A 26,258-nucleotide genomic window follows, 5' to 3' on the forward strand; every position below is an offset into this window, starting at 1 on the left:
ATCTTCTGTCCCAGCACAAAGCCCCGACACATACAGATACTACCAATACAAAACCAAACACACACAAATACCTTCTCCTCCAACAGAACTCCCACTCAAACTCCCCTGTTTACAGCTCTGTTTGCTAGCTCCTGTGCCGCTGCCTGACTGGCTGCTACCTTTATAGGGCCCCTAGTCAGGGAAGCCCCGCCCCCTAATCAGGGCTCAGCTTCTCTCCCAGCACAAAGCCCCTACACACACAGATACTACCAATACAAAACCAAACACACACAAATACCTTTTCCTCCAACAGAACTCCCACTCAAACTCCCCTGTTTACAGCTCTGTTTGCTAGCTCCTGTGCTGCTGCAGCTGTCTGTGCCACTACCTGACTGGCTGCTACCTTTATAGGACCCCTAGTCAGTGAAGCCCCGCCTCCTAATCAGGGCGCAGCTTCTGTCTCAGCACAAAGCCCCTACCCACACAGATACTACCAATACAAAACCAAACACACACAAATACCTTCTACTCCAACAGTACTCCCACTCAAACTCCCCTGTTTACAGCTCTGTTTGATAGCTCCTTTGCCGCTGCCTGACTGGCTGCAACCTTTATAGGACCTCTAGTCAGGGAAGCCCCGCCCCCTAATCAGGGCTCAGCTTCTCTCCCAACACAAAGCCCCTACACATACAGATACCACCTATACAAAACCAAACACACACACAAATACCTTCTCCTCCAACAGAACTCCCTCTCAAACTCCCCTGTTTACAGCTCTGTTTGCTAGCTCCTGTGCCGCTGCCTGACTGGCTGCTACCTTTATAGGACCCCTAGTCAGGGAAGCCCCGCCCACTAATCAGGGCTCAGCTTCTCTCCCAGCACAAAGACTCTACACAGACAAATACTACCAATACAAATCCAAACACACACAAATACCTTCTCCTCCAACAGAACTCCCACTCAAACTCCCCTGTTTACATCTCTGTGTGCTAGCTCCTGTGTCGCTGCCTGACTGGCTGCTACCTTTATAGGACCCCTAGTCAGGGAAGCCCCGCCCCCTAATCAGGGCTCAGCTTCTCTCCCAGCACAAAGCCTCTACACATACAAATACTACCAGTACAAATCCAAACACACACAAATACCTTCTCCTCCAACAGAACTCTCACTCCAACTGCCCTGTTTACAGCTCTGTTTGCTAGCTCCTGTGCCGCTGCAGCTGTCTGTGCCGCTGCCTGACTGGCTGCTACCTTTATAGGACCCCTAGTCAGTCAAGCCCCGCCCCCTAATCAGGCCTCAGCTTCTCTCCCAGCACAAAGCCCCTACACATACAGATACTACCAATACAAAACCAAACACACACAAATACCTTCTACTCCAACAGAACTCCCACTCAAACTCACCTGTTTACAGCTCTGTTTGTTAGCTCCTGTGCCGCTGCAGCTGTCTGTGCCGCTGCCTGACTGGCTGCTACCTTTATAGGACCCCTAGTCAGTGAAGGCCGCCCCCTAATCAGGGCTCAGCTTCTGTCCCAGCACAAAGCCCCTACACACACAGATACTACCAATACAAAACCAAACACACACAAATACCTTCTACTCCAACAGAACTCCCACTCAAAATCCCCTGTTTACAGCTCTGTTTGCTAGCTCCTGTGCCGCTGCAGCTGTCTGTGCCGCTGCCTGACTGGCTGATACCTTTATAGGACCCCTAGTCAGGGAAGCCCCGCCCCCTAATCAGTGCTCAACTTCTCTCCCAGCACAAAGCCCATACACATACAGATACTACCAATACAAAACAAAACACACACACAAGTACCTTCTCCTCCAACAGAACTCCGACTCAAACTCCCCTGTTTACAGCACTGTTTGCTAGCTCCTGTGCCGCTGCAGCTGTCTGTGCCGCTCCCTGACTGGCTGATACCTTTATAGGACCCCTAGTCAGTGAAGCCCCGCCCCCTAATCAGGGCTCAGCTTCTCTCCCGGCACAAAGCCCATACACATACAGATACTAAGAATACAAAACCAAACACACACAAGTACCTTCTCCTCCAACAGAACCCCCACTCATACTCCCCTGTTTACAGCTCTGTTGGCTAGCTCCTGTGCCACTGCAGCATCTGTGCCGCTGCCTGATTGGCTGCTACCTTTATAGGACCCCTAGTCAGTGAAGACCCGCCCCCTTATCAGGGCTCAGCTTCTCTCCCAGCACAAAGCCCCTCCAAGCCTCTACACATACAGATACCACCAATACAAGACCAAACACACACACAAATACCTTTTCCTCCAACAGAACTCCCACTCAAACTCCGCTGTTTACAGCTCTGTTTGCTAGCTCCTGTTCCGCTGCCTGACTGGTTGCTACCTTTATAGGACCCCTAGTCAGTGAAGCCCCGCCCCCTAATCAGGGCTCAGGTTCTGTCCCAGCACAAAGCCCCTACACATACAGATACTACCAATACAAAGCAAAACACACACAAATACCTTCTACTCCAACAGAACTCCCACTCATACTCCCCTGTTTACAGCTCTGTTTGCTACCTCCTGTGACGCTGCCTGACTGGCTGCTACCTTTATAGGACCCCTAGTCAGGGAAGCCCCGCCCCCTAATCAGGGCTCAGCTTTTCTCCCAACACAAAGCCCCTACACATACAGATACTAACAATACAAAACCAAACACACACAAATACCTTCTCCTCCAACAGAACTCCCACTCAAACTCCCCTGTTTACAGCTCTGTTTGCTAGCTCCTGTGCCGCTGCAGCTGTCTGTGCCGCTGCCTGACTGGCTGATACCTTTATAGGACCCCTAGTCAGTGAAGCCCCGCCCCCTAATCAGGGCTCAGCTTCTGTCCCAGCACAAAGCCCCTACACACACAGATACTACCAATACAAAACCAAACACACACCAATACCTTCTACTCCAACAGAACTCCCACTCAAACTCCCCTGTTTACAGCTCTGTTTGATAGCTCCTGTGCCGCTGCCTGACTGGCTGATACCTTTATAGGACCCCTAGTCAGTGAAGCCCCGCCCCCTAATCAGGGCTCAGCTTCTGTCCCAGCACAAAGCCCCTACACACACAGATACTACCAATACAAAACCAAACACACACAAATACCTTCTCCTCCAACAGAACTCCCACTCAAATCCCCCTGTTTACAGCTCTGTTTGCTAGCTCCTGTGCCGCTGCAGCTGTCTGTGCCGCTGCCTGATTGGCTGCTACCTTAATAGGACCCCTAGTCAGTGAAGCCCCGCCCCCTAATCAGGGCTCAGCTTCTCTCCCAGCACAAAGCCCCTCCAAGCCTCTACACATACAGATACCACCAATACAAAACCAAACACACACACAAATACCTTTTCCTCCAACAGAACTCCCACTCAAACTCCGCTGTTTACATCTCTGTGTGCTAGCTCCTGTGTCGCTGCCTGACTGGCTGCTACCTTTATAGGACCCCTAGTCAGGGAAGCCCCGCCCCCTAATCAGGGCTCAGCTTCTCTCCCAGCACAAAGCCTCTACACATACAAATACTACCAATACAAATCCAAACACACACAAATACCTTCTCCTCCAACAGAACTCTCACTCCAACTGCCCTGTTTACAGCTCTGTTTGCTAGCTCCTGTGCCGCTGCAGCTGTCTGTGCCGCTGCCTGACTGGCTGCTACCTTTATAGGACCCCTAGTCAGTCAAGCCCCGCCCCCTAATCAGGCCTCAGCTTCTCTCCCAGCACAAAGCCCCTACACATACAGATACTACCAATCAAAACCAAACACACACAAATACCTTCTTCTCCAACAGAACTCCCACTCAAACTCACCTGTTTACAGCTCTGTTTGTTAGCTCCTGTGCCGCTGCAGCTGTCTGTGCCGCTGCCTGACTGGCTGCTACCTTTATAGGACCCCTAGTCAGTGAAGGCCGCCCCCTAATCAGGGCTCAGCTTCTGTCCCAGCACAAAGCACCTACACACACAGATACTACCAATACAAAACCAAACACACACAAATACCTTCTACTCCAACAGAACTCCCACTCAAAATCCCCTGTTTACAGCTCTGTTTGATAGCTCCTGTGCCGCTGCCTGACTGGCTGCAACCTTTATAGGACCCCTAGCCAGGGAAGCCCCGCCCCCTAATCAGGGCTCAGCTTCTCTCCCAGGACAAAGCCCCTACACATACAGATACCACCAATACAAAACCAAACACACACAAATACCTTCTCCTCCAACAGAACTCCCACTCAAACTCCCCTGTTTACAGCTCTGTTTGCTAGCTCCTGTGCCGCTGCAGCTGTCTGTGCCGCTGCCTGACTGGCTGATACCTTTATAGGACCCCTAGTCAGGGAAGCCCCGCCCCCTAGTCAGTGCTCAGCTTCTCTCCCAGCACAAAGCCCATACACATACAGATACTACCAATACAAAACAAAACACACACACAAATACCTTCTCCTCCAACAGAACTCCCACTCAAACTCCCCTGTTTACAGCTCTGTTTGCTAGATCCTGTGCCGCTGCCTGACTGGCTGCTACCTTTATAGAACCCCTAGTCAGGGAAGCCCCGCCCCCTAATCAGGGCTCAGCTTCTCTCCCAGCACAAAGCCCCTACACATACAGATACTAACAATACAAAACCAAACACACACAAATACCTTCTCCTCCAACAGAACTCCCACTCAAACTCCCCTGTTTACAGCTCTGTTTGATAGCTCCTGTGCCGCTGCCTGACTGGCTGCAAGCTTTATAGGACCCCTAGTCAGGGAAGCCCCGCCCACTAATCAGGGCTCAGCTTCTCTCCCAGCACAAAACCCCTCCAAGCCTCCACACATACAGATACCACCAATACAAAACCAAACACACAAACAAATACCTTTTCCTCCAACCGAACTCCCACTCAAACTCCCCTGTTTACAGCTCTGTTTGCTAACTCCTGTGCCGCTGCAGCTGTCTGTGCCGCTACTTGACTGGCTGCTACCTTTATAGGACCCCTAGTCAGTGAGGCCCCGCCCCTAATCAGGGCTCATCTTCTATCCCAGCACAAAGCCCCGACACATACAGATACTACCAATACAAAACCAAGCACACACAAATACCTTCTCCTCCAACAGAACTCCCACTCAAACTCCCCTGTTTACAGCTCTGTTTGCTAGCTCCTGTGCCGCTGCCTGACTGGCTGCTACCTTTATAGGGCCCCTAGTCAGGGAAGCCCCGCCCCCTAATCAGGGCTCAGCTTCTCTCCCAGGACAAAGCCCCTACACATACAGATACCACCAATACAAAACCAAACACACAAATACCTTCTCCTCCAACAGAACTCCCACTCAAACTCCCCTGTTTACAGCTCTGTTTGCTAGGTCCTGTGCCGCTGCAGCTGTCTGTGCCGCTGCCTGACTGGCTGATACCTTTTTTGGACCCCTAGTCAGTGAAGCCCCGACCCCTAATCACGGCTCAGCTTCTCTCCCAGCACAAAGCCCCAACACATACAGATACTAACAATACAAATCCAAACACACACAAATACCTTCTCCTCCAACAGAACTCCCACTCAAACTCCCCTGTTTACAGCTCTGTTTGCTAGCTCCTGTGCCGCTGCAGCTGTCTGTGCCACTACCTGACTGGCTGCTACCTTTATAGGACCCCTAGTCAGTGAAGCCCCGCCCCCTAATCAGGGTTCAGCTTCTGTCCTAGCACAAAGCCCCTACACACACAGATACTACCAATACAAAACCAAACACACACAAATACCTTCTACTGCAACAGAACTCCCACTCAAACTCCCCTGTTTACAGCTCTGTTTGATAGCTCCTGTGCCGCTGCCTGACTGGCTGCAACCTTATAGGACCCCTAGTCAGGGAAGCCCCGCCCACTAATCAGGGCTCAGCTTCTTTCCCAGCACAAAGCCCCTCCAAGCCTCTACACATACAGATACCACCAATACAAAACCAAACACACACACAAATACCTTTTCCTCCAACAGAACTCCCACTCAAACTCCCCTGTTTACAGCTCTGTTTGCTAGCTCCTGTGCTGCTGCAGCTGTCTGTGCCACTACCTGACTGGCTGCTACCTTTATAGGACCCCTAGTCAGTGAAGCCCCGCCTCCTAATCAGGGCTCAGCTTCTGTCTCAGCACAAAGCCCCTACACACACAGATACTACCAATACAAAACCAAACACACACAAATACCTTCTACTCCAACAGAACTCCCACTCAAACTCCCCTGTTTACAGCTCTGTTGGATAGCTCCTGTGCCGCTGCCTGACTGGCTGCAACCTTTATAGGACCTCTAGTCAGGGAAGCCCCGCCCCCTAATCAGGGCTCAGCTTCTCTCCCAACACAAAGCCCCTACACATACAGATACCACCTATACAAAACCAAACACACACACAAATACCTTCTCCTCCAACGGAACTCCCTCTCAAACTCCCCTGTTTACAGCTCTGTTTGCTAGCTCCTGTGCCACTGCCTGACTGGCTGCTACCTTTATAGGACCCCTAGTCAGGGAAGCCCCGCCCACTAATCAGGGCTCAGCTTCTCTCCCAGCACAAAGACTCTACACATACAAATACTACCAATACAAATCCAAACACACACAAATACCTTCTCCTCCAACAGAACTCCCACTCAAACTCCCCTGTTTACATCTCTGTGTGCTAGCTCCTGTGCCGCTGCCTGACTGGCTGCTACCTTTATAGGACCCCTAGTCAGTCAAGCCCCGCCCCCTAATCAGGCCTCAGCTTCTCTCCCAGCACAAAGCCCCTACACATACAGATACTACCAATAAAAAACCAAACACACACAAATACCTTCTTCTCCAACAGAACTCCCGCTCAAACTCACCTGTTTACAGCTCTGTTTGTTAGCTCCTGTGCCGCTGCAGCTGTCTGTGCCGCTGCCTGACTGGCTGCTACCTTTATAGGAGCCCTAGTCAGTGAAGGCCGCCCCCTAATCAGGGCTCAGCTTCTGTCCCAGCACAAAGCCCCTACACACACAGATACTACCAATACAAAACCAAACACACACAAATACCTTCTACTCCAACAGAACTCCCACTCAAAATCCCCTGTTTACAGCTCTGTTTGATAGCTCCTGTGCCGCTGCCTGACTGGCTGCAACCTTTATAGGACCCCTAGCCAGGGAAGCCCCGCCCCCTAATCAGGGCTCAGCTTCTCTCCCAGGACAAAGCCCCTACACATACAGATACCACCAATACAAAACCAAACACACACAAATACCTTCTCCTCCAACAGAACTCCCACTCAAACTCCCCTGTTTACATCTCTGTTTGCTAGCTCCTGTGCCGCTGCAGCTGTCTGTGCCGCTGCCTGACTGGCTGATACCTTTATAGGACCCCTAGTCAGGGAAGCCCCGCCCCCTAATCAGGGCTCAGCTTCTCTCCCAGCACAAAGCCCATACACATACAGATACTACCAATACAAAACAAAACACACACACAAATACCTTCTCCTCCAACAGAACTCCCACTCAAACTCCCCTGTTTACAGCTCTGTTTGCTAGATCCTGTTCCGCTGCCTGACTGGCTGCTACCTTTATAGAACCCCTAGTCAGGGAAGCCCCGCCCCCTAATCAGGGCTCAGCTTCTCTCCCAGCACAAAGCCCCTACACATACAGATACTAACAATACAAAACCAAACACACACAAATACCTTCTCCTCCAACAGAACTCCCACTTAAACTCCCCTGTTTACAGCTCTGTTTGATAGCTCCTGTGCCGCTGCCTGACTGGCTGCAAGCTTTATAGGACCCCTAGTCAGGGAAGCCCCGCCCACTAATCAGGGCTCAGCTTCTCTCCCAGCACAAAACCCCTCCAAGCCTCCACACATACAGATACCACCAATACAAAACCAAACACACAAACAAATACCTTTTCCTCCAACAGAACTCCCACTCAAACTCCCCTGTTTACAGCTCTGTTTGCTAGCTCCTGTGCCGCTGCAGCTGTCTGTGCCACTGCCTGACTGGCTGATACCTTTTTTGGACCCCTAGTCAGTGAAGCCCCGACCCCTAATCACGGCTCAGCTTCTCTCCCAGCACAAAGCCCCTACACATACAGATACTAACAATACAAAACCAAACACACACAAATACCTTCTCCTCCAACAGAACTCCCACTCAAACTCCCCTGTTTACAGCTCTGTTTGCTAGCTCCTGTGCCGCTGCCTGACTGGCTGCTACCTTTATAGAACCCCTAGTCAGTGAAGCCCCGACCCCTAATCACGGCTCAGCTTCTCTCCCAGCACAAAGCCCCTACACATACAGATACTAACAATACAAAACCAAACACACACAAATATCTTCTCCTCCAACAGAACTCCCACTCAAACTCCCCTGTTTACAGCTCTGTTTGATAGCTCCTGTGCCGCTGTCTGACTGGCTGCAAGCTTTATAGGACCCCTAGTCAGGGAAGCCCCGCCCACTAATCAGGGCTCAGCTTCTCTCCCAGCACAAAGCCCCTACACATACAGATACTAACAATACAAAATCAAACACACACAAATACCTTCTCCTCCCACTCAAACTCCCCTGTTTACAGCTCTGTTTGCTAGCTCCTGTGCCGCTGCCTGACTGGCTGCTACCTTTATAGGACCCCTAGTCAGTGAAGCCCCGCCCCCTAATCAGGGTTCTGCTTCTGTCCTAGCACAAAGCCCCTACACACACAGATACTACCAATACAAAACCAAACACACACAAATACCTTCTACTCCAAAAGAACTCCCACTCAAACTCCCCTGTTTACAGCTCTGTTTGATAGCTCCTGTGCCGCTGCCTGACTGGCTGCAACCTTATAGGACCCCTAGTCAGGGAAGCCCCGCCCACTAATCAGGGCTCAGCTTCTTTCCCAGCACAAAGCCCCTCCAAGCCTCTACACATACAGATACCACCAATACAAAACCAAACACACACACAAATACCTTTTCCTCCAACAGAACTCCCACTCAAACTCCCCTGTTTACAGCTCTGTTTGCTAGCTCCTGTGCCGCTGGCTGACTGGCTGCTACCTTTATAGGACCCCTAGTCAGGGAAGCCCCGCCCCCTAATCAGGGCTCAGCTTCTCTCCCAGCACAAAACCCCTACACATACAGATACTAACAATACAAAACCAAACACACACAAATACCTTCTCCTCCAACAGAACTCCCACTCAAACTCCCCTGTTTACAGCTCTGTTTGCTAGCTCCTGTGCCGCTGCAGCTGTCTGTGCGGCTGCCTGACTGGCTGCTACCTTTATAGGATCCCTAGTCAGGGAAACCCCGCCCACTAATCAGGGCTCAGCTTCTCTCCCAGCACAAAGACCCTCCAAGCCTCTACACATACAGATACTACCAATGCAAAACCAAACACACACAAATACCTTCTCCTCCAACAGAACTCCCACTCAAACTCCCCTGTTTACAGCTCTGTTTGCTAGCTCCTGTGCCGCTGCAGCTGTCTGTGCCGCTGCCTGACTGGCTGCGACCTTTATAGGACCCCTAGTCAGTCAAGCCCCGCCCCCTAATCAGGGCTCAGCTTCTCTCCCAGCACAAAGCCCCTACACATACAGATACTACCAATACAAAACCAAACACACAAATACCTTCTCCTCCAACACAACTCCCACTCAAACTCCCCTGTTTACAGCTCTGTTTTCTATCTCCTGTGCCGCTGCAGCTGTCTGTGCCGCTGCCTGACTGGCTGCTACCTTTATAGGACTCCTAGTCAGTGAAGCCCCGCCCCCTAATCAGGGCTCAGCTTCTGTCCCAGCACAAAGCCCCTACACACACAGATACTACCAATACAAAACCAAACACACACAAATACCTTCTACACCAACAGTACTTCCACTCAAACTCCCCTGTTTACAGCTCTGTTTGCTAGCTCCTGTGCTGCTGCAGCTGTCTGTGCCGCTACCTGACTGGCTGCTACCTTCATAGGACCCCTAGTCAGGGAAGCCCCGCCCTCTAATCAGGGCTCAGCTTCTCTCCCAGCACAAAGCCCCTACACATACAGATACCACCAATACAAAACCAAACACACACAAATACCTTCTCCTCCAACAGAACTCCCACTCAAACTCCCCTGTTTACAGCTCTGTTTGCTAGCTCCTGTGCCGCTGCCTGACTGGCTGCTACCTTTATAGGACCCCAAGTCAGGGAAGACCCGCCCCCTAATCAGGGCTCAGCTTCTCTCCCAGCACAAAGCCTCTACACATACAGATACTACCAATACAAATCTAAACACACACAAATACCTTCTCCTCCAACAGAACTCCCACTCCAACTTTCCTCTTTACAGCTCTGTTTGCTAGCTCCTGTGCCGCTGCAGCTGTCTGTGCCGCTGCCTGACTGGCTGCTACCTTTATAGGACCCCTAGTCAGTCAAGCCCCGCCCCCTAATCAGGGCTCAGCTTCTCTCCCAGCACAAAGCCTCTACACATACAGATACTACCAATACAAATCCAAACACACAAATACCTTCTCCTCCAACAGAACTCCCACTCCAACTTTCCTCTTTACAGCTCTGTTTGCTAGCTCCTGTGCCGCTGCAGCTGTCTGTGCCGCTGCCTGACTGGCTGCTACCTTTATAGGACCCCTAGTCAGTCAAGCCCCGCCCCCTAATCAGGGCTCAGTTTCTCTCCCAGCACAAAGCCCCTACACATACACATTCTACCAATACAAAACCAAACACACACAAATACCTTCTCCTCCAACAGAACTCCCACTCAAACTCCCCTGTTTACATCTCTGTGTGCTAGCTCCTGTGCCGCTGCCTGACTGGCTGCTACCTTTATAGGACCCCTAGTCAGGGAAGCCCCGCCCCCTAATCAGGGCTCAGCTTCTCTCCCAGCACAAAGCCTCTACACATACAAATACTACCAATACAAAACTAAACACACATAAATACCTTCTTCTCCAACAGAACTCCCACTCAAACTCCCCTGTTTACAGCTCTGTTTGTTAGCTCCTGTGCCGCTGCAGCTGTCTGTGCCGCTGCCTGACTGGCTGCTACCTTTATAGGACCCCTAGTCAGTGAAGGCCGCCCCCTAATCAGGGCTCAGCTTCTGTCCCAGCACAAAGTCCCTACACACACAGATACTACCAATACAAAACCAAACACACACAAATACCTTCTACTCCAACAGAACTCCCACTCAAAATCCCCTGTTTACAGCTCTGTTTGATAGCTCCTGTGCCGCTGCCTGACTGGCTGCAACCTTTATAGGACCCCTAGCCAGGGAAACCCCGCCCCCTAATCAGGGCTCAGCTTCTCTCCCAGGACAAAGCCCCTACACATACAGATACCACCTATACAAAACCAAACACACACACAAATACCTTCTCCTCCAACAGAACTCCCTCTCAAACTCCCCTGTTTACAGCTCTGTTTGCTAGCTCCTGTGCCGCTGCCTGACTGGCTGCTACCTTTATAGGACCCCTAGTCAGGGAAGCCCCGCCCACTAATCAGGGCTCAGCTTCTCTCCCAGCACAAAGACTCTACACAGACAAATACTACCAATACAAATCCAAACACACACAAATACCTTCTCCTCCAACAGAACTCCCACTCAAACTCCCCTGTTTACATCTCTGTGTGCTAGCTCCTGTGTCGCTGCCTGACTGGCTGCTACCTTTATAGGACCCCTAGTCAGGGAAGCCCCGCCCCCTAATCAGGGCTCAGCTTCTCTCCCAGCACAAAGCCTCTACACATACAAATACTACCAGTACAAATCCAAACACACACAAATACCTTCTCCTCCAACAGAACTCTCACTCCAACTGCCCTGTTTACAGCTCTGTTTGCTAGCTCCTGTGCTGCTGCAGCTGTCTGTGCCGCTGCCTGACTGGCTGCTACCTTTATAGGACCCCTAGTCAGTCAAGCCCCGCCCCCTAATCAGGCCTCAGCTTCTCTCCCAGCACAAAGCCCCTACACATACAGATACTACCAATACAAAACCAAACACACACAAATACCTTCTTCTCCAACAGAACTCCCACTCAAAATCCCCTGTTTACAGCTCTGTTTGCTAGCTCCTGTGCCGCTGCAGCTGTCTGTGCCGCTGCCTGACTGGCTGATACCTTTACAGGACCCCTAGTCAGGGAAGCCCCGCCCCCTAATCAGTGCTCAGCTTCTCTCCCAGCACAAAGCCCGTACACATACAGATACTACCAATACAAAACAAAACACACACACAAATACCTTCTCCTCCAACAGAACTCCCACTCAAACTCCCCTGTTTACAGCTCTGTTTGCTAGATCCTGTGCCGCTGCCTGACTGGCTGCTACCTTTATAGAACCCCTAGTCAGGGAAGCCCCGCCCCCTAATCAGGGCTCAGCTTCTCTCCCAGCACAAAGCCCCTACACATACAGATACTAACAATACAAAACCAAACACACACAAATACCTTCTCCTCCAACAGAACTCCCACTCAAACTCCCCTGTTTACAGCTCTGTTTGATAGCTCCTGTGCCGCTGCCTGACTGGCTGCAAGCTTTATAGGACCCCTAGTCAGGGAAGCCCCGCCCACTAATCAGGGCTCAGCTTCTCTCCCAGCACAAAACCCCTCCAAGCCTCCACACATACAGATACCACCAATACAAAACCAAACACACAAACAAATACCTTTTCCTCCAACAGAACTCCCACTCAAACTCCCCTGTTTACAGCTCTGTTTGATAGCTCCTGTGCTGCTGCCTGACTGGCTGCAACCTTTATAGGACACCTAGTCAGGGAAGCCCCACCCCCTAATCAGGGCTCAGCTTCTCTCCCAGGACAAAGCCCCTACACATACAGATACCACCAATACAAAACCAAACACACAAATACCTTCTCCTCCAACAGAACTCCCACTCAAACTCCCCTGTTTACAGCTCTGTTTGCTAGCTCCTGTGCCGCTGCAGCTGTCTGTGCCGCTGCCTGACTGGCTGATACCTTTTTTGGACCCCTAGTCAGTGAAGCCCCGACCCCTAATCACGGCTCAGCTTCTCTCCCAGCACAAAGCCCCAACACATACAGATACTAACAATACAAATCCAAACACACACAAATACCTTCTCCTCCAACAGAACTCCCACTCAAACTCCCCTGTTTACAGCTCTGTTTGCTAGCTCCTGTGCCGCTGCAGCTGTCTGTGCCACTACCTGACTGGCTGCTACCTTTATAGGACCCCTAGTCAGTGAAGCCCCGCCCCCTAATCAGGGTTCAGCTTCTGTCCTAGCACAAAGCCCCTACACGCACAGATACTACCAATACAAAACCAAACACACACAAATACCTTCTACTGCAACAGAACTCCCACTCAAACTCCCCTGTTTACAGCTCTGTTTGATAGCTCCTGTGCCGCTGCCTGACTGGCTGCAACCTTATAGGACCCCTAGTCAGGGAAGCCCCGCCCACTAATCAGGGCTCAGCTTCTTTCCCAGCACAAAGCCCCTCCAAGCCTCTACACATACAGATACCACCAATACAAAACCAAACACACACACAAATACCTTTTCCTCCAACAGAACTCCCACTCAAACTCCCCTGTTTACAGCTCTGTTTGCTAGCTCCTGTGCTGCTGCAGCTGTCTGTGCCACTACCTGACTGGCTGCTACCTTTATAGGACCCCTAGTCAGTGAAGCCCCGCCTCCTAATCAGGGCTCAGCTTCTGTCTCAGCACAAAGCCCCTACACACACAGATACTACCAATACAAAACCAAACACACACAAATACCTTCTACTCCAACAGAACTCCCACTCAAACTCCCCTGTTTACAGCTCTGTTGGATAGCTCCTGTGCCGCTGCCTGACTGGCTGCAACCTTTATAGGACCTCTAGTCAGGGAAGCCCCGCCCCCTAATCAGGGCTCAGCTTCTCTCCCAACACAAAGCCCCTACACATACAGATACTACCAATACAAAACCAAACACACACAAATACCTTCTACTCCAACAGAACTCCCACTCAAACTCCCCTGTTTACAGCTCTGTTGGATAGCTCCTGTGCCGCTGCCTGACTGGCTGCAACCTTTATAGGACCCCTAGTCAGGGAAGCCCCGCCCCCTAATCAGGGCTCAGCTTCTCTCCCAGCACAAAGCCCCTCCAAGCCTCTAAACATACAGATACCACCAATACAAAACCAAACACACACAAATACCTTCTCCTCCAACAGAACTCCCACTCAAACTCCCCTGTTTACAGCTCTGTTTGCTAGCTCCTGTGCCGCTGCAGCTGTCTGTGCCGCTGCCTGACTGGCTGCTACCTTTATAGGACCCCTAGTCAGTCAAGCTCCGCCCCCTAATCAGGGCTCAGTTTCTTTCCCAGCACAAAGCCCCTACACACAAAGATACTACCAATACAAAACCAAACACACACAAATACCTTCTCCTCCAAAAGAACTCCCACTCAAACTCCCCTGTTTACAGCTCTGTTTGATAGCTCCTGTGCCGCTGCCTGACTGGCTACAACCTTTATAGGACCCCTAGTCAGGAAAGCCCCGCCCCCTAATCAGGGCTCAGCTTCTCTCCCAGCACAAAGCCCCTACACATACAGATACTACCAATACAAAACCAAACACACACAAATACCTTCTCTTCCAACAGAACTCCCACTCAAACCCCCTGTTTACAGCTCTGTTTGCTAGCTCCTGTGCCGCTGCAGCTGTCTGTGCCGCTGCCTGACTGGCTGCTACATTTATAGGAACCCTTGTCAGTGAAGCCCCGCCCCCTAATCAGGGCTCAACTTCTCTCCCAGCACAAAGCCCCTACACATACAGATACTAAGAATACAAAACCAAACACACACAAATACCTTCTCCTCCCACTCAAACTCCCCTGTTTACAGGTCTGTTTGCTAGCTCCTGTGCCGCTGCCTGACTGGCTGCAACCTTATAGGACCCCTAGTCAGGGAAGCCCCGCCCACTAATCAGGGCTCAGCTTCTTTCCCAGCACAAAGCCCCTCGAAGCCTCTACACATACAGATACCACCAATACAAAACCAAACACACACACAAATACCTTTTCCTCCAACAGAACTCCCACTCAAACTCCCCTGTTTACAGCTCTGTTTGCTAGCTCCTGTGCCGCTGCCTGACTGGCTGCTACCTTTATAGGACCCCTCGTCAGGGAAGCCCCGCCCCCTAATCAGGGCTCAGCTTCTCTCCCAGCACAAAGCCCCTACACATACAGATACTACCAATACAAAACCAAACACACACAAATACCTTCTCCTCCAACAGAACTCCCACTCAAACTCCCCTGTTTACAGCTCTGTTTGATAGCTCCTGTGCCGCTGCCTGACTGGCTGCAACCTTATAGGACCCCTAGTCAGGGAAGCCCCGCCCACTAATAAGGGCTCAGCTTCTCTCCCAGCACAAAGCCCCTCCAAGCCTCTACACATACAGATACTACCAATACAAAACCAAACACACACAAATACCTTCTCCTCCAACAGAACTCCCACTCAAACTCCCCTGTTTACAGCTCTGTTTGCTAGCTCCTGTGCCGCTGCCTGACTGGCTGCTACCTTTATAGGACCCCTCGTCAGGGAAGCCCCGCCCCCTAATCAGGGCTCAGCTTCTCTCCCAGCACAAAGCCCCTACACATACAGATATTAACAATACAAAACCAAACACACACAAATACCTTCTCCTCCAACAGAACTCCCACTCAAACTCCCCTGTTTACAGCTCTGTTTGCGAGCTCCTGTGCCGCTGCAGCTGTCTGTGCGGCTGCCTGACTGGCTGCTACCTTTATAGGACCCCTAGTCAGGGAAGCCCCGCCCACTAATCAGGGCTCAGCTTCTCTCCCAGCACAAAGCCCCTCCAAGCCTCTACACATACAGATACTACCAATACAAAACCAAACACACACAAATACCTTCTCCTCCAACAGAACTCCCACTCAAACTCCCCTGTTTACAGCTCTGTTTGATAGCTCCTGTGCCGCTGCCTGACTGGCTGCTACCTTTATAGGACCCCTAGTCAGGGAAGCCCCGCCCCCTAATCAGGGCTCAGCTTCTCTCCCAGCAAAAAGCCCCTACACATACAGATACTAACAATACAAAACCAAACACACACAAATACCTTCTCCTCCAAAAGAACTCCCACTCAAACTCCCCTGTTTACAGCTCTGTTTGCTAGCTCCTGTGCTGCTGCAGCTATCTGTGCCGCTACCTGACTGGCTGCTACCTTTATAGGATCCCCTAGTCAGTGAAGCCCCGCCCCCCAATGAGGGCTCAGCTTCTGTCTCAGCACAAAGCCCCTACACACACAGATACTACCAAGACAAAACCAAACACACACAAATACCTTCTACTCCGACAGTACTCCCACTCAAACTCCCCTGTTTACAGCTCTGTTTGATAGCTCCTGTGCCGCTGCCTGACTGGCTGCAACCTTTATAGGACCCCTAGTCAGTGAAGCCCCGCCCCCTAATCTCGGCTCAGCTTCTCTCCCAGCACAAAGCCCCTACACATACAGATACTACCAATACAAAACCAAACACACACAAATACCTTCTCCACCAACAGAACTCCCACTCAAACTCCCCTGTTTACATCTCTGTGTGCTAGCTCCTGTGCCGCTGCCTGACTGGCTGCTACCTTTATAGGACCCCTAGTCAGGGAAGCGCCGCCCCCTAATCAGGGCTCAGCTTCTCTCCCAGCACAAAGAGCCTACACATACAGATACTAACAATACAAAACCAAACACACACAAATACCTTCTCCTGCAACAGAACTCCCACTCGAACTCCGCTGTTTACAGCTCTGTTTGTAGCTCCTGTGCCGCTGAATGACTGGCTGGTACCTTTATAGGACCCCTAGTCAGGGAAGCCCCGCCCCCTAATCAGGGCTCAGCTTCTCTCCCAGCACAAAGAGCCTACACATACAGATAGTAACAATACAAAACCAAACACACACAAATACCTTCTCCTCCCACTCAAACTCCCCTGTTTACAGGTCTGTTTGCTAGCTCCTGTGCCGCTGCCTGACTGGCTGCAACCTTATAGGACCCCTAGTCAGGGAAGCCCCGCCCACTAATCAGGGCTCAGCTTCTTTCCCAGCACAAAGCCCCTCGAAGCCTCTACACATACAGATACCACCAATACAAAACCAAACACACACACAAATACCTTTTCCTCCAACAGAACTCCCACTCAAACTCCCCTGTTTACAGCTCTGTTTGCTAGCTCCTGTGCCGCTGCCTGACTGGCTGCTACCTTTATAGGACCCCTCGTCAGGGAAGCCCCGCCCCCTAATCAGGGCTCAGCTTCTCTCCCAGCACAAAGCCCCTACACATACAGATACTACCAATACAAAACCAAACACACACAAATACCTTCTCCTCCAACAGAACTCCCACTCAAACTCCCCTGTTTACAGCTCTGTTTGATAGCTCCTGTGCCGCTGCCTGACTGGCTGCAACCTTATAGGACCCCTAGTCAGGGAAGCCCCGCCCACTAATAAGGGCTCAGCTTCTCTCCCAGCACAAAGCCCCTCCAAGCCTCTACACATACAGATACTACCAATACAAAACCAAACACACACAAATACCTTCTCCTCCAACAGAACTCCCACTCAAACTCCCCTGTTTACAGCTCTGTTTGCTAGCTCCTGTGCCGCTGCCTGACTGGCTGCTACCTTTATAGGACCCCTCGTCAGGGAAGCCCCGCCCCCTAATCAGGGCTCAGCTTCTCTCCCAGCACAAAGCCCCTACACATACAGATATTAACAATACAAAACCAAACACACACAAATACCTTCTCCTCCAACAGAACTCCCACTCAAACTCCCCTGTTTACAGCTCTGTTTGCGAGCTCCTGTGCCGCTGCAGCTGTCTGTGCGGCTGCCTGACTGGCTGCTACCTTTATAGGACCCCTAGTCAGGGAAGCCCCGCCCACTAATCAGGGCTCAGCTTCTCTCCCAGCACAAAGCCCCTCCAAGCCTCTACACATACAGATACTACCAATACAAAACCAAACACACACAAATACCTTCTCCTCCAACAGAACTCCCACTCAAACTCCCCTGTTTACAGCTCTGTTTGATAGCTCCTGTGCCGCTGCCTGACTGGCTGCTACCTTTATAGGACCCCTAGTCAGGGAAGCCCCGCCCCCTAATCAGGGCTCAGCTTCTCTCCCAGCAAAAAGCCCCTACACATACAGATACTAACAATACAAAACCAAACACACACAAATACCTTCTCCTCCAAAAGAACTCCCACTCAAACTCCCCTGTTTACAGCTCTGTTTGCTAGCTCCTGTGCTGCTGCAGCTATCTGTGCCGCTACCTGACTGGCTGCTACCTTTATAGGATCCCCTAGTCAGTGAAGCCCCGCCCCCCAATGAGGGCTCAGCTTCTGTCTCAGCACAAAGCCCCTACACACACAGATACTACCAAGACAAAACCAAACACACACAAATACCTTCTACTCCGACAGTACTCCCACTCAAACTCCCCTGTTTACAGCTCTGTTTGATAGCTCCTGTGCCGCTGCCTGACTGGCTGCAACCTTTATAGGACCCCTAGTCAGTGAAGCCCCGCCCCCTAATCTTGGCTCAGCTTCTCTCCCAGCACAAAGCCCCTACACATACAGATACTACCAATACAAAACCAAACACACACAAATACCTTCTCCACCAACAGAACTCCCACTCAAACTCCCCTGTTTACATCTCTGTGTGCTAGCTCCTGTGCCGCTGCCTGACTGGCTGCTACCTTTATAGGACCCCTAGTCAGGGAAGCGCCGCCCCCTAATCAGGGCTCAGCTTCTCTCCCAGCACAAAGAGCCTACACATACAGATACTAACAATACAAAACCAAACACACACAAATACCTTCTCCTGCAACAGAACTCCCACTCGAACTCCGCTGTTTACAGCTCTGTTTGTAGCTCCTGTGCCGCTGAATGACTGGCTGGTACCTTTATAGGACCCCTAGTCAGGGAAGCCCCGCCCCCTAATCAGGGCTCAGCTTCTCTCCCAGCACAAAGAGCCTACACATACAGATAGTAACAATACAAAACCAAACACACACAAATACCTTCTCCTCCAACAGAACTCCCACTCAAACTCCCCTGTTTACAGCTCTGTTTGATAGCTCCTGCAACGCTGCCTGACTGGCTGCTACCTTTATAGGACCCCTCGTCAGGGAAGCCCCGCCCCCTAATCAGGGCTCAGCTTCTCTCCCAGGACAAAGCCCCTACACATACAGATACCACCAATACAAAACGAAACACACACAGATACCTTCTCCTCCAACAGAACTCCCACTCAAACTCCCCTGTTTACAGCTCTGTTTGCGAGCTCCTGTGCCGCTGCAGCTGTCTGTGCCGCTGCCTGACTGGCTGATACCTTTATAGGGCCCCTAGTCAGGGAAGCCCCGCCCCCTAATCAGGGCTCAGCTTCTCTCCCAGCACAAAGCCCATACACATACAGATACTGCCAATACAAAACCAAACACACACAAATACCTTCTCCTCCAACAGAACTCCCACTCCAACTCCCCTGTTTACAGCTCTGTTTGCTAGCTCCTGTGCCGCTGCAGCTGTCTGTGCCGCTGCCTGACTGGCTGATACCTTTCTAGGACCCCTAGTAAGTGAAGCCCCGCCCCCTAATCACGGCTCAGCTTCTCTCCCAGCACAAAGCCCCTTCACATACAGATACTACCAATACAAAACCAAACACACACGAATACCTTCTCCTCCAACAGAACTCCCACTCGAACTCTCCTGTTTACAGCTCTGTTTGTAGCTCCTGTGCCGCTGCCTGACTGGCTGCAACCTTTATAGGACCCCTAGTCAGGGAAGCCCCGCCCCCTAATCTGGGCTCAGCTTCTTTCCCAGCACAAAGCCCCTCCAAGCCTCTACACATACAGATACTACCAATACAAAACCAAACACACACACAAATACCTTCTCCTCCAACAGAACTCCCACTCAAACCCGCCTGTTTACAGCTCTGTTTGCTAGCTCCTGTGCCGCTGCAGCTGTCTGTGCCGCTGCCTGACTGGCTGCGACCTTTATAGGACCGCTAGTCAGTGAAGCCCCGCCCCCTAATCACGGCTCAGCTTCTGTCCTAGCACAAAGCCCCTCCAAGCCTCTACACATACAGATACTACCAATACAAAACCAAACACACACAAATACCTTCTCCTCCAACAGAACTCCCACTCAAACTCCCCTGTTTACAGCTCTGTTTGCTAGCTCCTGTGCCGCTGCCTGACTGGCTGCTACCTTTATAGGACCCCTAGTCAGGGAAGCCCCGCCCCCTAATCAGGGCTCAGCTTCTCTCCCAGCACAAAGCCCCTACACATACAGATACTAACAATACAAAACCAAACACACACAAATACCTTCTCCTCCAACAGAACTCCCACTCAAACTCCCCTGTTTACAGCTCTGTTTGCTAGCTCCTGTGCCGCTGCAGCTGTCTGTGCGGCTGCCTGACTGTCTGCTACCTTTATAGGACCCCTAGTCAGGGAAGCCCCGCCCACTAATCAGGGCTCAGCTTCTCTCCCAGCACAAAGCCCCTCCAAGCCTCTACACATACAGATACTACCAATGCAAAACCAAACACACACAAATACCTTCTCCTCCAACAGAACTCCCACTCAAACTCCCCTGTTTACAGCTCTGTTTGCTAGCTCCTGTGCCGCTGCCTGACTGGCTGCTACCTTTATAGGACCCCTAGTCAGGGAAGCCCCGCCCCCTAATCAGGGCTCAGCTTCTCTCCCAGCACAAAGCCCCTACACATACAGATACTAACAATACAAAACCAAACACACACAAATACCTTCTCCTCCAACAGAACTCCCACTCAAACTCCCCTGTTTACAGCTCTGTTTGGTAGCTCATGTGCCGCTGCAGCTGTCTGTGCGGCTGCCTGACTGGCTGCTACCTTTATAGGACCCCTAGTCAGGGAAGCCCCGCCCCCTAATCAGGGCTCAGCTTCTCTCCCAGCACAAAGCCCCTCCAAGCCTCTACACATACAGGTACTACCAATACAAAACCAAACACACACAAATACCTTCTCCTCCAACAGAACTCCCACTCAAACTCCCCTGTTTACAGCTCTGTTTGCGAGCTCCTGTGCCGCTGCCTGACTGGCTGCTACCTTTATAGGACCCCTAGCAAGGGAAGCCCCGCCCCCTAATCAGGGCTCAGCTTCTCTCCCAGGACAAAGCCCCTACACATACAGATACCACCAATACAAAACCAAACACACACAAATACCTTCTCCTCCAACAGAACTCCCACTCAAACTCCCCTGCTTACAGCTCTGTTTGCTAGCTCCTGTGCCGCTGCAGCTGTCTGTGCCGCTGCCTGACTGGCTGATACCTTTCTAGGACCCCTAGTAAGTGAAGCCCCGCCCCCTAATCACGGCTCAGCTTCTCTCCCAGCACAAAGCCCCTTCACATAAAGATACTACCAATACAAAACCAAACACACACGAATACCTTCTCCTCCAACAGAACTCCCACTCGAACTCCCCTGTTTACAGCTCTGTTTGTAGCTCCTGTGCCGCTGCCTGACTGGCTGCTACCTTTAAAGGACCCCTAGTCAGGGAAGCCCCGCCCCCTAATCAGGGCTCAGCTTCTTTCCCAGCACAAAGCCCCTCCAAGCCTCTACACATACAGATACTACCAATACAAAACCAAACACACACACAAATACCTTCTCCTCCAACAGAACTCCCACTCAAACCCGCCTGTTTACAGCTCTGTTTGCTAGCTCCTGTGCCGCTGCAGCTGTCTTTGCCGCTGCCTGACTGGCTGATACCTTTATAGGACCCCTAGTCAGTGAAGCCCCGCCCCCTAATCAGGGCTCAGCTTCTGTCCCAGCACAAAGCCCCTACACACACAGATACTACCAATACAAAACCAAAGACACACAAATACCTTCTACTCCAACAGTACTCCCACTCAAACTCCCCTGTTTACAGCTCTGTTTGATAGCTCCTGTGCCGCTGCAGCTGTCTTTGCCGCTGCCTGACTGGCTGATACCTTTATAGGACCCCTAGTCAGTGAAGCCCCGCCCCTAATCACGGCTCAGCTTCTCTCCCAGCACAAAGCCCCTACACATACAGATACTACCAATACAAAAACACACACAAATACCTTCTCCTCCAAAAGAACTCCCACTCAAACTCCCCTGTTTACAGCTCTGTTTGCTAGCTCCTGTGCCGCTGCCTGACTGGCTGCTACCTTTATAGGACCCCTAGTCAGGGAAGCCCCGCCCCCAAATCAGGGCTCAGCTTCTCTCCCAGCACAAAGCCCCTACACATACAGATACTAACAATACAAAACCAAACACACACAAATACCTTCTCCTCCAAAAGAACTCCCACTCAAACTCCCCTGTTTACAGCTCTGTTTGATAGCTCCTGTGCCACTGTCTGACTGTCTGCAACCTTTATAGGACCCCTAGTCAGGGAAGCCCCGCCCCCTAATCAGGGCTCAGCTTCTCTCCCAGCACAAAGCCCCTACACATACAGATACCACCAATACAAAACCAAACACACACAAATACCTTCTCCTCCAACAGAACTCCCACTCAAACTCCCCTGTTTACAGCTCTGTTTGCTAGCTCCTGTGCCGCTGCAGCTGTCTGTGTCGCTGCCTGATTGCCTGCTACGTTTATAGGACCCCTAGTCAGGGAAGCCCCGCCCCCTAATCAGGGCTCAGCTTCTCACCCAGCACAAAGCCCCGACACATACAAATAATACCAATACAAAACGAAACACACACAAATACCTTCTCCTCCAACAGAACTCCCACTCAAACCCCCCTGTTTACAGCTCTGTTTGCTAGCTCCTGTGCCGCTGCAGCTGTCTGTGCCGCTGCCTGACTGGCTGATACCTTTATAGGACCCCTAGTCAGTGAAGCCCCGCCCCCTAATCAGGGCTCAGCTTCTCTCCCAGCACAAAGCCCCTACACATACAGATACCACCAATACAAAACCAAACACACACAAATACCCTCTACTCCAACAGAGCTCCCACTCAAACTCCCCTGTTTACAGCTCTGTTTGATAGCTCCTGTGCCGCTGCCTGACTGGCTGCAACCTTATAGGACCCCTAGTCAGGGAAGCCCCGCCCACTAATCAGGGCTCAGCTTCTTTCCCAGCACAAAGCCCCTACACATACAGATACCACCAATACAAAACCAAACACACACAAATACCTTCTCCTTCAACAGAACTCCCACTCAAACTCCCCTGTTTACAGCTCTGTTTGCTAGCTCCTGTGCCGCTGCCTGACTGGCTGCTACCTTTATAGGACCCCTAGTCAGGGAAGCCCCGCCCCCTAATCAGGGCTCAGCTTCTCTCCCAGCACAAAGCCTCTACACATACAAATACTACCAATACAAATCCAAACACACAAATACCTTCTCCTCCAACAGAACTCCCACTCAAACTCCCCTGTTTACATCTCTGTGTGCTAGCTCCTGTGCCGCTGCCTGACTGGCTGCTACCTTTATAGGACCCCTAGTCAGGGAAGCCCCGCCCCCTAATCAGGGCTCACCTTCTCTCCCAGCACAAAGCCTCTACACATACAAATACTACCAATACAAATCCAAACACACACAAATACCTTCTCCTCCAACAGAACTCTCACTCCAACTCCCCTGTTTACAGCTCTGTTTGCTAGCTCCTGTGCCTCTGCAGCTGTCTGTGCCGCTGCCTGACTGGCTGCTACCTTTATAGGACCCCTGGTCAGTCAAGTCCCGCCCCCTAATCAGGCCTCAGCTTCTCTCCCAGCACAAAGCCCCTACACATACAGATACTATCAATACAAAACCAAACACACACAAATACCTTCTTCTCCAACAGAACTCCCACTCAAACTCCCCTGTTTACAGCTCTGTTTGCTAGCTCCTGTGCCGCTGCCTGACTGGCTGCTACCTTTATAGGACCCCTAGTCAGGGAAGCCCCGCCCCCTAATCAGGGCTCAGCTTCTGTCCCAGCACAAAGCCCCTACACATACAGATACTAACAATACAAAACCAAACACACACAAATACCTTCTCCTCCAAGAGAACTCTCACTCCAACTCCCCTGTTTAGAGCTCTGTTTGCTAGCTCCTGTGCCGCTGCAGCTGTCTGTGCCGCTGCCTGACTGGCTGATACCTTTCTAGGACCCCTAGTAAGTGAAGCCCCGTCCCCTAATCACGGCTCAGCTTCTCTCCCAGCACAAAGCCCCTTCACATACAGATACTAACAATACAAAACCAAACACACACAAATACCTTCTCCTCCAAAAGAACTCCCACTCAAACTCCCCTGTTTACAGCTCTGTTTGATAGCTCCTGTGCCGCTGCCTGACTGGCTGCAACCTTTATAGGACCCCTAGTCAGTCAAGCCCCGCCCCCTAATCAGGGCTCAGCTACTCTACCAGCACAAAGCCCCTACACATACAGATACTAACAATACAAAACCAAACACACACAAATACCTTCTCCTCCCACTCAAACTCCCCGTTTACAGCTCTGTTTGCTAGCTCCTGTGCCGCTGAAGCTGTCTGTGCCGCTGCCTGACTGGCTGCTACCTTTATAGGACCCCTAGTCAGGGAAGCCCCGCCCCCTAATCAGGGCTCAGCTTCTGTCCTAGCACAAAGCCCCTACACACACAGATACTACCAATACAAAACCAAACACACACAAATACCTTCTCCTCCAACAGAACTCCCACTCAAACTCCCCTGTTTACAGCTCTGTTTGCTAGCTCCTGTGCCGCTGCAGCTGTCTGTGCGGCTGCCTGACTGGCTGCTACCTTTATAGGACCCCTAGTCAGGGAAGCCCCGCCCACTAATCAGGGCTCAGCTTCTCTCCCAGCACAAAGCCCCTCCAAGCCTCTACACATACAGATACTACCAATACAAAACCAAACACACACAAATACCTTCTCCTCCAACAGAACTCCCACTCAAACTCCCCTGTTTACAGCTCTGTTTGCTAGCTCCTGTGCCGCTGCAGCTGTCTGTGCCGCTGCCTGACTGGCTGCGACCTTTATAGGACCCCTAGTCAGTGAAGCCCCGCCCCCTAATCAGGGCTCAGCTTCTGTCCCAGCACAAAGCCCCTACACACACAGATACTACCAATACAAAACCAAACACACACAAATACGTTCTCCTCCAACAGAACTCCCACTCAAACTCCCCTGTTTACAGCTCTGTTTGATAGCTCCTGTGCCGCTGCCTGACTGGCTGCAACCTTTATAGGACCCCCAGTCAGGGAAGCCCCGCCCCCTAATCAGGGCTCAGCTTTTCTCCCAGCACGAAGCCCCTACACATACAGATACTAACAATACAAAACCAAACACACACAAATACCTTCTCCTCCAACAGAACTCCCACTCAAATCCCCCTGTTTACAGCTCTGTTTGCTAGCTCCTGTGCCGCTGCAGCTGTCTGTGCCGCTGCCTGACTGGCTGCTACCTTTATAGGACCCCTAGTCAGTGAAGCCCCGCCCCCTAATCAGGGCTCAGCTTCTGTCCTAGCACAAAGCCCCTACACACACAGATACTACCAATACAAAACCAAACACACACAAATACCTTCTACTCCAACAGAACTCCCACTCAAACTCCCCTGTTTAAAGCTCTGTTTGATAGCTCCTGTGCCGCTGCCTGACTGGCTGCAATCTTATAGGACCCCTAATCAGGGAAGCCCCGCCCCTAATCAGGGCTCAGCTTCTTTCCCAGCACAAAGCCCCTCCAAGCCTCTACACATACAGATACCACCAATACAAAACCAAACACACACACAAATACCTTTTCCTCCAGCAGAACTCCCACTCAAACTCCCCTGTTTACAGCTCTATTTGCTTGCTCCTGTGCCGCTGCCTGACTGGCTGCTACCTTTATAGGACCCCTAGTCAGTCAAGCCCCGCCCCCTAATCAGGGCTCAGTTTCTCTCCCAGCACAAAGCCCCTACACATACAGATACTACCAATACAAAACCAAAAACACACAAATACCTTCTCCTCCAACAGAACTCCCACTCAAACTCCACTGTTTACAGCTCTGTTTGCTAGCTCCTGTGCCGCTGCAGCTGTCTGTGCCGCTGCCTGACTGGCTGATACCTTTATAGGACCCCTAGTCAGTGAAGCCCCGCCCCCTAATCACGGTTCAGCTTCTGTCCTAGCACAAAGCCCCTACACACACAGATACTACCAATACAAAACCAAACACACACAAATACCTTCTACTCCAACAGAACTCCCACTCAAACTCCCCTGTTTACAGCTCTGTTTGCTAGCTCCTGTGCCGCTGCAGCTGTCTGTGCGGCTGCCTGACTGGCTGCTACCTTTATAGGATC

Source organism: Lepidochelys olivacea (assembly GCF_965140295.1).
Source record: "Lepidochelys olivacea isolate rLepOli2 genome assembly, chromosome: 27".
Taxonomy (NCBI): domain Eukaryota; kingdom Metazoa; phylum Chordata; order Testudines; family Cheloniidae; genus Lepidochelys; species Lepidochelys olivacea.